We start from the raw sequence: 13,338 nt of genomic DNA, 5'->3' as shown, positions 1-13,338 counted from the left end.
ATCTGTGCTAGAAAACTGAATGTTACTTGTGTTGGCTTGGTTTCCCCAGTCTGGCCCTGCTGCCCTAGAGAGGGAAATGCAACTTAATGTGCCGTTTAAGTGAATAAAAATGTTAATACAGTCAAAAGGTGCGGGCCTTTTATGGTAAAGTTTGGGCTTGTGTTGAAGAATAAGTGCTAAACTTGTGGTAAAACGTAAGTCTCAGGTGTGTAAGCATATGGTTGTTACGATCCTTGCTGAATTTCTAGCTGCTTCTCCCTCCAGCCTCTTGACAGAGTGAAAGGTGACTTGTTGCAGTCATAAGCTTTTTCTTGTTCTTTTTTCTGGTTCCACAGCTGCTCTTGAAAGTTACATAGACAACACTGATCTGTTAAGAATTGGTTAGGTGGCTTCTCCTGAGGAAGTCTCATAAACCAGACATATTTACTAAAGCTATCCCTGAGGATAATGACCCAGAATCAGATTTAAACTGGTTTGGCTGTAGAAGAGCTGTGAGAACTGCTTAGGGTTATTGGTCTGTGTTTCGTCTTCTCAAAAATCATCAGATCTCCAGAGTGATGAAGGAGGGGAGTGTAGCTGGCCTTGTGTGCTGCGTTACTGAGGTGGATGTGAGACCCCAGAGACTGGAAGGGTTATGTGCTCTGCTACTGTTCTATCTCACTAGCAACTGTGGAAAAAACAAGAGCTGAGCAGTGTCTCAGAATTGTGCCTGGACAGTGATGCTCATCATTTAATTTAGCCAGAGGGCTATTCTGGTAAAATCTGGTAAAACGTCTACTTGGGGATGAAAACAAGAAGTAACTGTGGGGCAGTTGAGAGGTGTGAGCTGGTCAGGCAGACTGGTGGGATCACTTAGAAAGATACTTATGTTAAAATCTGAGGACTTGGGGGAGGGTGGTGAACCTCATGCTAGTAATGGAGGTCATGAGTAGAAGCTGAGGTGGTGTGACAGGGCAGAGCTGTGAACGGGAAGGGATTCAGTGAGGTTTAGTGGCAGCTGAGACAGTAGCAATCCATGCAAAATTCTGTTGGCTAGGGAGCCATGAAAGGTGGGGGGGGCAGTGTAATGGAGGAGGAGCAGGGACTGATGGTGATTTCGAACTAAAATGGATGGACTGAAAGAATAACGGGCTAGAGGGATTCAGATGTGCTAATAAAAACACCTGAATGTCATAGAATCATAGAATCATAGAATCATAGAATCTTAGGGGCTGGAAGGGACCTCGAGAGATCATCTAGTCCAACCCCCCTGCCAGAGCAGGGTCACCTAGTGTACATCACACAGGAACTCATCCAGGTGGGTTTTGAATGTCTCCAGTGAGGGAGACTCCACAACCTCCCTGGGCAGTCTGTTCCAGTGCTCTGTCACTCTTACAGTAAAAAATTTTTTTCGGATATTCACCTTGAACCTCCTATGCTCCAATTTACACCCATTACCCCTTGTCCTATCACTGGTCATCACTGAGAAAAGCCTAACTCCATCTCCCTGACACTCACCCCTTACATATTTGTAAACATTGATGAGGTCACCCCTCAGTCTCCTTTTCTCCAAGCTAAAGAGACCCAGCTCCCTCAGCCTTTCCTCATAAGGGAGATGTTCCACTCCCCTAATCATCTTCGTAGCTCTGCGCTGGACTCTTTCGAGCAGTTCCCTGTCCTTTTTGAACTGAGGGGCCCAGAACTGGACACAATACTCCAGATGTGGCCTCACCAATGCAGAATAGAGGGGGAGGAGAACCTCTCTTGACCTACTAACCACACCCTTTCTAATACGAATGTGTTTAATCAACTTTCCTTTAGAGTCTGTATGGATTACCGTGAGTGTTCTCCATCTTTGATGACTATTTTCATAGTGTTGTGGTTTATTTAATTGCTCTTGATTAGTTGAATTTTCCTGTGGTAAACTACTTTTTATATGTCAGATAAGAAATACATTAGATCTCATTTCACAGACTGATGATCTTTATGGACTTCTCAAGCCATGGTGTGCAGTATATGAAAACTGGAAAAATTGAATCTGTGCTCTCACCAAGCTCCTCTACAGCTATATAGAAATGCTTTTCATCTGTTACCCATAAAGCCTTTCAACACATTCTAGGTAGCCCACTTTCAAGAGGCTAAGTTTGGAAAATGAAATTTCATAAAAATTGAAGAGTTGATATAAAAGATGGAGTTTGAGTTGTCATTAGCTGCCAAATGTGACTTTGAATGCTGGTTTTCTTTGGTGTGTGTAAGAGTATTAGCTATATTAAACAGTATGCACTTTTGGGCTACTTCATTCCTTTTCAACAAATATAATTGTGTTTACTGAAGTAAGGCCTTAGTGCCTTGTAACTTAACACATAAAATGCTGTGCAGTTGTTTAGTGCCATAGGCTGTTACACACCTTTGAACTGTGAGACTTTGGTTTGGTGAAGATGATACACCAGCATCTGTATGAACCCAATGAATTTACTGCTCCTCCGTTTCCAACTGGCATGGCATCCCCTAACCAAATGTATATGGTTGCTATCTGTTATGTTCTGTTTAGCTGAGGTAGTAATTAATACTGCATATATTTAGTACCAGTTAAACACCATTTTAATAACTGTCTTCATGAGTAAGAGAAGACATAGGTTGTATTATTAAGGAAATAAATGTAAATGTCATCCCGTAGATGAGAGGATGAAGTAAGACTGTGAAGTTATTGCTGTGAGTTTATTAAAGCAAGTTGAGGTTTTTGAGCATATGATGATGATTGGTAACACCTAAGCCTAAATTCACAGGTTATAGCTTGTTCCCCCACCCCTTTCCAGAAAGGGGTGCTATGTTCCTACCTGCAGCTCCACTCTCCCTTGTGACTCTGTGCTGAACATATTAATATTGCAGAGATGACATAGGAATTAAACAAGGGAATGGATTTCTGTCAAGTTAGCAAGACAAATTTGCTATCTGTGCAGCCATTTAAGTTGCAGAGCTAGCACGGTGGGGCTGAAATTAGATTTTGGACGTGTGCAGGGCTGGTCTGCTCCTATTAGCAATGGTGAGCTGTCAGTTTGTCTCAAGAGTACCATACCTTCACTGTACAATTTACTTGCTTACTCAGACTGTCTTGATGGTAGAAATACCAGACTTCTCAGAGGTTTGCAGTGAAGAGGTTACAGCTGGGAAATTCCAGCTGGGGAGAAGGCAAGAAAAAAAATAATGAAAGAATCACAGTAATATGGTTGGTGAATGCAGCCTGGAGAGGCTATGGAATCTCCCATCTTTGGAGATACGTAAAACTTGACTGAACAAGGTCCAGAAACAGGAAGGGTGATCTAACTTTGAACTGAGTTCTCTTTTGGGCAGGAGATTGAGTGAAGTGAGGTCCAAGAGGTCCCTGTCATTCTAAACTAATATACCCCAAGCAGTAGGGGTCTGGGTAGTGTTAATAGATTCAAGAAGCTGTTCTGCAGATTAATTCCTTTCTTGAAAAGTTTTTAAATGTTCCTGTTTCACCGTTGTCTGTTTTGGGGGTGGTGGGGGATTCACACATTACTATCTTCTCAGGGTACTTGCTTAGTTTGTGGCTTTCAGGCAAAAGCCAGGTAGTCTGACACTAGTCATACAAACTTCTCTTTCAGATGTTGAAATAAGCTTCTAGAATAAGAGCATAAGAAAGTACAATAATATCCTTAAAATCCTAGAACGAATTGTTTGTATCATCTACCCTGACAATAGGTATGGTTGGTGTTTTTTTGACCTGCCTTTCTTGGAGTTCAGGACCATGACAGTCCTCCTTCCATGAAGGACCATGACAATCCTCATTCATTGCAGCCTGTCTTCACTGCGGTGCAGTTTTTCAGACTGGGAAGCATGACTAATAGTAAGGGTGAAAGGAAGAGATGGACTAGCTCTGTTTTTCATTTTGCCAGGTTACCTGTTGGAAAAAATCAGACAAATTAATCATTCCAGTGCTGAGACAATTTGTTGAAGTCCTCCAAGTCATCACCCAGCAAAACAAGCTGGATGTATGCTATTTTATGGCTGGGTTAGACCAAACATCTGCCCAGCTGAGTTGTTTCCAATAATGGTCTCTAACTGCTGCTTTAGAGAGAGGGTCTAGAAAATAAGCATAATCCTTTCGCTAGTGTACACTTTACCATATTTGAATTAGTATAATTGTGTTTAATGGTTGTTAATCAACTTTTCTTCCATGAATATGGCCAGTTATTCCTGGAGTACATTCATATTTTTTTCTTAGATTTTGTGTTATACTTGTCTGGTGGTGGTGGGTTTCACAGGTGTTTTTTGGGGAAAAAAAGCCAGCATTATGTTATTTGAGAGAAGCCTATTGTTTGATAATTTAATTATTGAATTATGAGAAATTCCTGATCATTGTTTGATTTTTCTTTTATGGTATCCTGTGTGATTTTTGTAGCTATCTATCATACTGCATTTTCTGGTCATCTGTTGGCTAAACTGAAGAGTCTGGCCAGTTTTTCATTTGTGAGATTCTCCATACATCCCTGTACTCTTCTGTAGCTTTTTAGATTTGCAATACTGTTTTTTGTGTTGGACTAACCAGAACTGCATTCTTTTGTGATGTGGGTATGTGAGAATTTTAGATGGTTGTAAATTTTTTGTGTTACTCTGTATTCGTTCCATAATAGTACTTAACACTGCACTTTTCTATATTACTTCAGAGCAGCAAGGTCATGTTTTCAGAGTACTATGCCCAAGCAGTCCAGCTTTTTCTGGAGCAGTACTAAGTTACTTTTAAGTCCATCATGTGTATGTATAGTTTTTCATCCTTTTGCTTGAGAACTGGTATGATTGGTACATTTTACAGGCCTGAAGTTCGGCTTACAGCTTGGGAGGTAAGTACATGCATGCTAATGAAACTTACCTGGGAGTTGGGGACAAATGTGCATGGAGTGTCCCCAAAGCACATGGTACTAAGGCTGAGGAGTTGAGAATAGAAATATGAGGATGGAGACAGATTCTGATATCTCTGACAAGCAAACATTGCATCTGATGAAATGAAAATCTAGTTAAATGGGATTCTTCATGCTTAGGGTTTATTTCCCGTGATTGTTTCACAGCGGGAGTGTTCAACTTTGAATCAAGATGATGTTTCACACTCATTTGACATGTCACTTTGTATTGACATGTCTCTATATTTTCTTCTGAGTTGTCAATGAAAATACCGTGTGTCTGCTCCTGGATTTGTTTGCCGGGGAGCTTCATTAGTCCATAACTCCATCTGGATAATTCTTCATCAGGCACTACCTACTGCTGTCTTCCCTTTAACCTGCTTCCTAAGAGTCTTACTGTTGTTATACTAATCTATGTTCATTAGTTAATTAACAGCTTTCCATATGGAAGGGTGGACTAAATCCTCTTGATTATTAAGTTGAGCTGATGCTGTCACAAACAGCTAAGTAATATCCTTTTCATAAACTCTGACACTGTTTGGGCACTAGAAGGTCTGGATTAGATATACATATGATCTCCACTTCTGTGTCTTGGCTCTATGTAGGGATGGAATTCTGGGTTTTGACAATGATGTCCTTTTTTGTTTTACCAGGGAAATACGTATTCTTATCTCCTTGCCTGCTTTCCAGGTTTCCTTGGCTTCCTTGTAACAAAATAAAATGGAACTGATGCTTGTGTTGGGCAGTGACCTGGTCAAGGGAATGTGCTATCATCTGGATGCATAGTGGTGTGTATGAATGGCATAAAACCATGTATGTACTGGAAGATGTGGCACAGAAAGGAGGGTGTCAGATGTGAGCTGTAGAAGACATTGATAAGGGTCTTCAGTTCTTTTCCATCCCTTTAAGGTTTGTCTAAAACATCCTCTTGAATAGAGAGTAGTTGTTTGCCTAGGGAGTTCAAGAAATGGGGGAAAGCTGGCAGGAGGATGTATTTTAAATATCCCCTATTCTTTCCCTTCTCTGCCTCCCTAAGAGGAAAACCACAAACTTTCCTACTTCTGAGTCTTAATGATGAATGTCAGCTGGACAGTGTTGCCTTTGGCTCTACAAAAACAGTGGTAGCACACCCACCTGAGTGGCTGCATGATGAACTGGATTGGGAAGTGGATGCAAGAGGAAAAAATTTTTTTAAATTCTGGTAATTTTTACTCTGTTCCTTTATAAAAAAATTTGCTACCTTGGTTATGATGAAAAAAGCTTACCTGTGATCCTAAAATAAACTAGTCAAATTATGCTGTTAAAACACTGAAGAAGTAGCAGATATAATTATCTTAAGATCAAGACTGATTTTTTTAAAAATGGAAAATACACTGAAAGTTACTTTGATTAATACAGGAGCAAGTGAATGAAGTTTTATTGCCTTGTTACTTTAGAAGTCTGATAAGTGGGTTTAGTGGACCCTAGATAATTAAAAAATTACAGATTATAAAAGTAGGTATGAAGAAAGGCTAAAATATATAATGGTTTATGCTGAAATTATGAATTTCAGTGTTCATCCTTATGCAGTCCAGCTGTGTTATGTGCAGCTGTGCAAAATGGTAGGGGCACAGCTGTAGCAGTGTTGAAAACAAGCCTTATGCCAGGGTCTCTTGAAGGCTTTGTATAATTAATTTGTGGCTGTGAAATCAATAAAGCACATAGAAGTGTTTTACCATGCAATGTTACTGTTATGATGGCAGTCCCTGGGATTTCAGAAGATTTGGCCAACCAAGGTGATGAACATCTGCAGTCCTAGGCTTGTAAGCATGATGCAGACATAGACTGTGTTTTCACAGAAGCCTGAAACAGTCTAATAGTGAGTGGCTGGGGAAAACCATTACTTGTCATTTAGCTGGATTGATTATCTGCTAGTTCAGTGAGCTGGACTGGCTTATGGAAAGACCTGCTGGTCGCCTAAGCTGGCACGAGATAATGTTAGTAGTGGACGTCTAGGAGTGGAGAGGAATTAGCGTGGTTGGAAGGAGAGGAGGAAGGTCTCCGTCACTATATTGCCTCTCCAGGAGCAACAGCCTTTATGTTATGGAGGGAGAGCCTCTGCTCACTACTATTAACTTAGACCAGGATCCTGTTGTGACAAAGGAGAAGAATAGTACCAGCATCCTTTACAAATGTGTTTCACAATCTGTGGCAAAATTCAGGGCATCTGTGGCTCTGGGACTTAGCATTGGTTTGTACAGAGGTCTATGGTCCAATTGTTTGACAACCAGTATTGAGTTAAACCATCCTTTATTATTATAAAACAATATTAATTATCAATATCATTAATTGTGGCATTAGTGATGGCAGGCAAACAGTATCAAAGCTAACAAAAAGCCAGAAACAACAGTACAAAACACATGGGCTCATTTACACTCTTGTTGATGAGTTAACTGCAGAACTGCCACCTTTTTGTCCTGTGGCAGCGCAGGAGAGGTTATGCCTCCATCACCACCTTGCTTGGGACAGGGAAGGGTTCCCACACTGGTAATGTGGGGGCAAGCGTTACCAATCTGGGGTCCTCTCTAGACTAGGATCTACAGATGTAGGTTCTTTGCCTTGAGCATTGCAGCAAAGGCAGGGTCCTCCTCTCTTTCTGGTGATTTTATCTGACTCGGCAAATAGATGTCTTCAGAGTTTTGGAATGAACTTTCCCCAAACTCAATCTGACACAGCTTGAGCTTGTATCTTTGGTCTTGGCTTCACATGGCCCTTCAGTTTTCCTCATTGGCTTTTTCCCAGCTGTAGCCTGGCATTGTTGGTGCTAGCAGACCCTGCCTGCCTGCTGCAGGTTTCACCTTACAGCTCACTTAGTTCTTCTTGTGTTACACCCCTTGTCTTAAAGCTTCATTTTACGCACTTGTCACTGGTAGATTTCAGGAGGATTCCTCCACAGCACCAATAGGTATATATATATGTATACAGTAACTGGACAGCCCCAGATGGGAGACTGGATCTGTGTATCTGTTGCAACAGGACTGCAGCCCTGGGTGGGGTGGGAAATATGTTCCCCCTTCCAGCTACAGATGCCAGTTTGATATTAGGTGCCTTAAAGCTGAGTTGGTGTGGGTTTAAAGCAATGGCTGAAAAGCATTACTTTAAAACTTAATTGATCCTATGTGCAGAGCTTTGGGTACTTTCTACGCTGACTATGGTTTTGGGGTTTTTTATTATTTTTAGGTCTTAACCAGCCCCATGTAGCTCAGCTTTACTATCTCTTCAGTCCCTGACTTCTAGTTCCTTTGCAAATAACGTTGCTGCTATTTGGCTTTTCTGACTATTTGGCTATACTTTTTTGGTAGCTTCCCAGGTGGCTGAAGACTTGCATCTTTATTGAGAAAGTGTGCAGATAGTTTTACCAAACACGCTTCTCTCTGGTGAAGAAAACATGAATAGTGCTTTCCTTACCTGTCAACAACACAAGCACAACCCAAAAAACAGACATGCTTCTTCCTGAGAGAATTATGGATGCTTAGCTGCAAAACCTTTATTTTGTGAGGTTGTTTTAAGTGGGATTAAGAACAGATGCTGGGTAGCTTTGGGATAGTGAATTGTTTAGCAGGGTATATATAAATATTAAATGTTAATATTGAGAGAAATGGCAATATTGTTTCTGGAGCTGTTCTCCTGTTCATGTTACAATAACATTCCCTCTAACAGTGCTAGGAATAAAATACATAATTATGACCACATTTCTTCACAGTAATTTTTCAGCAAGTATGAGGAGCCCTGTGGCTGCTCAGAGCTTGAGATTTAGCTAATTTATGCAGGTTCTTGGTTCTATGAGTGATCTTGGGTGCTTAACTTAAAAACTGTCTCTTCTAGACAAATCCCCAAAATACGTGTATGTGGAATTAATATTTTTTTTTCATAAAATAAATGCTTTTAAGAAGAGGATCTCTCAGAATTGTATGTGTAAAATGTGTGTCTGCTTCTTTGTATATTGGAGGGTGAATATAGAAATGTAACTTCTTTGGTAACATGGTTTGGGCTGTATCTGCAGGAATGGAACAAATTAGTGAAACAAGGTAAAAATAAGTGACATCCTACCTTCTCAAGTATGTACAATTCTAGATTTTTGCCATTTTCCAGTGATGGACCAAGTGTTAGGGAAAGGATCTTTCCTAGATATTTAGAGGATATTCAGAATTTCTCCTGGTTTTGAGTGAAATAAGTTATTCACTTTACAAAATTATTTTCAGCTTTGCAGTTCCTCTTGGCTTCCTGGGCTTCAGGCATGAGCTTCCTCCTCTAGCCTCTATTCTATAGATCTTTATTTTGCTAAACCTGGATTTCAAGTTCCCTGTACTTACACCTCTATTTGCTTACAAGATTCAGGTGTTGTGTTTCATGTGTATTTTACTTGTATCTGTTTGTAAGTTTCCATGAATGTGCTAACAGCTGAAAGCTCTTGGTAGTTGTTTTAGGCTGTGCCGTTTTGAGAGTACACAAAGCCAAGGGAGTTTTCCATGTCTAATTTAGATAAACTTTGAAAACATAAAAAAAAATGCCTTTTAATCAGCTTCTTCCAAATAACTATGCTGGGACAAGATGTTTTTGAAATTTTAGCAAGATTGATGGAGGAAGAAGTGTAAAAGCAGAATTTTGACAGGGAAGCTTGCTGCCCTGTATGCTTGACTTTCTTCATTAGCTTGGTGAAAGGAAACACTTTCATGATAGAAAGCAAAGCCTAAAACTCTGAGACTGAAATGCATCATTATCTCAGTTTAAATCTTTTGCAGAGCAATGACTTGCAACTTCTCTGTTGGGGGTGTTTGTGGGAGGTGGGTGGGGTTACCCATGTGATGTCCTATGTGGTAATTTCAATGGAGAAACCTGTAATAGTCCATATTTGAGGGTCAAATTGTTAGTAGTGAAGTAAAATATCAGTAGTTCTTGTTGCTTATCTCGGAGAGGAAGTTTTATCTTGGAAAACATTTTGATACTGATGGTAGTGATTTACTTTGGCTCTCTAGTCAATTAATGTATACATATAGTGTATATAAGATCATTTCAAAACTGAGAATAGGTCTTACCACAAACCACAATTTATCTCCTGTTTTACTTGCAGAAGGCTTCATAAAGTACTTAAGCTCCAAAATACAAACCAAAATCTGATACGAAGAAATCTTTTTTTTCCATGTTAAGTCTCTGCATGAAAGCAAGACATGAGCAAGCAGATGCGTAGGAGGTAATTCCTCCAGCAGTCATGCATTTGCTGCAAATATATACCCAAAATACTGAGCACTCTAGGGTTTAAATAATTAAAATCATAATTGTTTTTGTGTAAAACAATTGTAAAAATCACAACGTTTTTGTTAAGGAAGTCTTGATCTTTACCCCATTGTCTCAATTACAGGTCTGGTCAGAAGCCATCCATTACGTCTTTCTTGCCAATCTTCAAAAATAATCTTGAGGAGCTTTTAAATTGAAGATGAGCTCCTGCTGTAATTTAAATTATTATTCCAAAAAGCAGGTGCAAAGGAACATACTCAAAGTTGTTTATTATATTGTCTAGGTTTCCTGTAGTAACTTAGTTACTGCTCAATGCTCTTGCAGTTAGTTGTGTAATGACAGATCTGAATTGGACAGGAGAAGCTGCTGTCAGTATCAGTTGTCTAAAGTGCCTTCTGGCCTAGTGCCCGAGGCAGGAACGTCTCATCCACTTGTGAAGCAGCTGCTGAATGTTGGAAAGCTGAGCATCTTCATGGAGCCTCAACTGCTGGCTGATGGCATCTGCTAAATGAGTGGATCAAACATCCCTGTGCTTTTAGATATCAGTGTCTGGTAGACAAGTAGGGTGAATAGCTGGGAACAGAAGTGTCTAATTATCCAGTTCTTTGTGTATCTAATCTCTTTTCATATCTATTTTAATAAGGGAAGTGACAGTTACAGAATGTGCAGTGATATGCTGTAGGAAAAAATGTATTTAAAACTCTTGAAAAGCATTACTGGTAAAAGTGGGATGGAAACTGGTTATGGCTTGACAACATAGAATCAGGGTGTGGGGCCAGTTATTGGCAAATACATGGTGACTTTAGCGGGGATCTTACGAACAGGGCATCTGATATTTGCAACCCATTGACTGCCTTTTACCTTCATTGCTTGGCAGTCTTGGGGCACGTTGCTTAACATGACTTTGGTAGAGTTAAACTTGGAATCTATTTATTTTAAAAATATATTCTTTTGTGTAACTCATTGAGATAGGAGAACTGTGCTGGGGAGTATTTTTCTTAAGGTACTTTGTTATTTAAGATGTAGAAATCTGATTTTAGGAGGTTTTGAGCATCTTAGTAGAAGAGTACAGTTAAGTTAAAAATTCACTGCTTTTTATTATTTAGGTATGATGCACCTATAATGATTGCTGCATGGGCACAGTAATATATTTAGCTGTCCTAAATGCAGCATATGCACTAGTGAAACATTGCTGCTTGCCTTTCTGTATAATGATTTTTGTCCCTTTTTTCTCTTTTCTATTTTTACCCATACTCCTCAGCTATGTTATTACTATCACATGCTGTTCCCTTGCACATGGTTCTCAATTACACTCATGATCTTTCTCCTTTGCATATGCCTCACTGTTACTTGGTTTCCCTGCCTGCAGGGACATGTTGATGAGCCATCTGGGCCTCCTATAGTCCTCCTTTCTTGGAGCATGTCTTGCCTGATGGTGACTGTCAGCGAGGTCCAGTCCCAGCAGTGCCATTACCGTCTGTGGTGGCTTTTGCTTATCCTCTGTATTAATAGAGATTCAGTCTCCTACTTTGATCTGTGTTAGGCTTCCACGCTCTCTGCAGCATGGAGTCTAGACACCCTTCTGAAGAATAGCTAATTAATTTGTTTAATTGGTTTTTCATAAGCCGATAACGGCGCACAGAGCAGAGGTCCGGAACAGTTTTGTTTTACCTCTTGTCTGCAGGGAAGGAAACATTCCCCTACATGTTTACAAATGCTCAGTTTGGAGAATTCGTGGTGAATTTTATGAAGTCACACTTCAGCTGAAGTCTCAGATTTTTATTTCTATCCTTGTCAAGTTTGTAATGTGCTTTACTCGCAGACATAAACATTGCCTTTGGCAAGAAAGTTGTAGCAGATACAAGCAACTTGATATTTTTTTTTAAACCCAAGAAATTTCTCTTAGTAGGCATGTTTGCCTTTCCATAATCCTACTAATGTTTAGGCTGTACTGTTCATAGGGGACCTTATTTTGTAGCTAGGAATACTGTGGGTGTCAACTTTAAAACACTCCAGTGCACTCTCTCTGTGTTCTCTTAAGCAGCAAAATGTGGAGGAGTGGGTGACTGTTCTTTGTGACATGTTAATTTGCAGATTTCCCTCAGTATAATTTTAGACAGTGAATATGGTTGATTCAGTGCTGTCTTGCCATAGCAAAAACCTGTCCTGACAGTATTACTGCTAGTCTGCCAGAGTGTTTCTAGTCTTTTTCAGTTTCCTCATTTCCTTGTGTTAATAGTCACCATTGGAGTCAGTTGTCCTTTATCTTATCAGTTAGGCACTGCTGTTGCTCTTCCTGTTCTGCATCCACACAACCTTGGTAGCTGAAAGGATTTTATTTATAATACTGTGTTATATAGGAACTCTGTTCTTATGGGGCACTATCTTGCTATACTAAAACCATAAAGATGATCCTTATCCTGGAGAACTCTTTGTAGGTAATTTGTAAAAGAGAGCAGATGGGTGTTGATGGTAACATCAGGCAGTACAGAAAGGAAAGTGCTAATGCTGGCAGTAGTTTCAACAAGCCAAAAGAACATTACCACATTGATTTTTAATTCCCCATAAGCTGCACGGTAGAAAAGTGCTTGAAGGAGACAATTAGAAACAAAACAGTGAAATTGTAGGTATTTCATGGGGACCTTCCAAGCTCAGTGGGTACTTGGGTTACATTTCTAACTCTGTTGTGCTGAGGGGTTACTGGGCACCAGCTTCCAGTGCCAATGTTCTTGTATTGTAAAATTTTCTACACAGCATATGGATGTGCTGAGCTTCCTTTTAAGGCCTTATATTATCTGGACTTCACTTTTAGTGTACAGATAACTACTGGTGGAACACAGTGAAGGCAGTAGACACTGGGCTTTAAGCTCCCTCTGGTGGCTACATAGTACAGTTTAAAGCTTACCTGTTGTCTGTTCTGGACAGTTTTGAGAGTTAATAGTGTAATGTATTATAACATTATTGTGATTTTAAAAATAAATATAAGAATATGATGTGCCATATGCCTTTTCAAGGTGCCAGAGGTCTTTTGTGATCAGATGTCAGTGAAGTAGGAGAGAAAATAATGTAAAGATAGAGGCTCTTTTCTAACTGCTGAAAGCATAAAGCAGCATTTCACATAGAACTTTAATTCTGTCTTTTCATAATGGTGCCATAACTTCCTGCT

This window comes from Chaetura pelagica, unplaced genomic scaffold, assembly GCF_000747805.2.
Source record: "Chaetura pelagica isolate M959 unplaced genomic scaffold, ChaPel_1.0 scaffold85, whole genome shotgun sequence".
Taxonomy (NCBI): Eukaryota; Metazoa; Chordata; class Aves; order Apodiformes; family Apodidae; genus Chaetura; species Chaetura pelagica.
Note: the sequence above shows the minus strand (reverse complement) of the source record.